Source organism: Hyaena hyaena, unplaced genomic scaffold, assembly GCF_003009895.1.
Source record: "Hyaena hyaena isolate Hyena2069 unplaced genomic scaffold, ASM300989v1 scaffold_893, whole genome shotgun sequence".
In the NCBI taxonomy this organism is placed as follows: domain Eukaryota; kingdom Metazoa; phylum Chordata; class Mammalia; order Carnivora; family Hyaenidae; genus Hyaena; species Hyaena hyaena.
In genome coordinates this window covers 527,975-529,792 of record NW_024081517.1, presented here as the reverse complement: position 1 = coordinate 529,792, position 1,818 = coordinate 527,975, and positions in this window count along the sequence as shown.

Here is a 1,818-nt window from a genome sequence, read left to right as displayed (position 1 = left end):
TATATATCCAGTGTTTTCAACTACTGTTCGTGTGAACTTGTAGAAGTAGCTTAAAGTCTCTGAAACAGGGCAGTTTATATCTCAGACTATTTAATGCAAGAAGATTACAGGAAACTATATATGAAATTACATAAAATTTTAATGCTTTGTTATATTAATTATTATTCCTATCATGATAGCTAATTAATGAACTTCACTAATATTTTTTAAATGAACTTAATTAGCCATGCTATTCAATTCTTTGCTGTTTTATTTAACTAGTTGGTATTATTGAGAAGCAAGAAAGATGTGTGACTGCATACTTAACTGGGTTATTCTCAAATTGTTCTTACATTGAAAAATAAATACCTTTTTTTCCTGCATAATAGCAATTTTTATTTACTTTTTTTACTTATATACTATTCACTTATTTTCTATTTGCTATCAGCATCTTATTTACCAATATTATTTTAAAATCTGGGACTGAAGACAATATCATTTCAAAGTTTCCTGGAAAATGTTCCTATTATGAATAATCCCATAACTTTTAATAATGCCAAGCATTATACTTTTTCCTGTATACAAACATTATATAGAGGTATGCCTATGAATTTTTAATGTTTTTTGAAAAATCAACATTAGTAAATGATCATTAACTTTGTTGTATGTTTACCTTATATATTTATTTATTTTTAATATAATTTTCCATTATTACTTAAAATATAGTACGTATTATACTATACGTATAAAATCATGTAGTTTCCATTCTAATCAAAACTTGGTATTTGCTTCTATCATGTATAAATTAACTCATCATCTCACATTAATTGAATTTTAACACCATGCTGGAGACAGAAGTGATATAGTTAGTCCCATAGTGTCATAACAGAAGCCAATCAAAATTATTGAAGATCAGAAATTTTGCAGAAATAAGAACTGATAAATGTCTGAAAATATCAGGTGAAAAAGAACAATTTACTGAAGAAAAACACTGTGAGACTCTGAAGAAAAAGATGGTCAGAGTATGAGTACTGATTTAATCACTAAATAAAGAAAACATTCGAAAGGATGAAACAAAAAGTCCAGTGCTTATGCCATCAGGTCTCAATATATTTAATGAAAATTAACGTTTCCAGTCTCCACTCTTTCATGTTATTAATATATATAATTAATTATTATATATTATACATAATTTTGTATATAATTTACTATATACTATTACATATTAAATATTAATATATAATTATTATATACATATATAATTCTGACTTATGTCCTTGTTTTCACTGCTATTGTTCCAACTGCTCATTGATACAATCTTCTTAACAGTAGCAGTCATTTTATTTGTTTTTGTGACTTCCATTGTTATAAAGGAGTATCATGCTCACTAGGGGTCAAATAATTATTGAATTTAATTGGAATATTTGACTGTTGTGCATTCTAAACATGTGTAGAGATAATGGAAAGTTAGTTGATCAACATTTACAATGAATCAGTCACCAGTAAAACTATAGCCTACAAGCCAAAAACAATGGTAGCTTTTATTTTCATTAGTGTACAGGTTAAGGATGTTTTTATAATTTTGATTGATAGGAGAAAAGCTTAAAAAGGAAGAAGTATATTTTGTAACATATAAAAATTATATGGATTTTAAATTTCAATGTCCACAAATAAAGTTTACTAAACATAGCACATTTAACCCTTTACTCACTGTCTGTAGCTGCTTGGACTGTCACAACAGAACGGAACTGTTGTGACAGAGACTCTAAAACTTGCAAAGCGAAAAATACTTACTATCTGACCCTTAACAGAAAAAGTTCACCACCTCTGCTTGACATT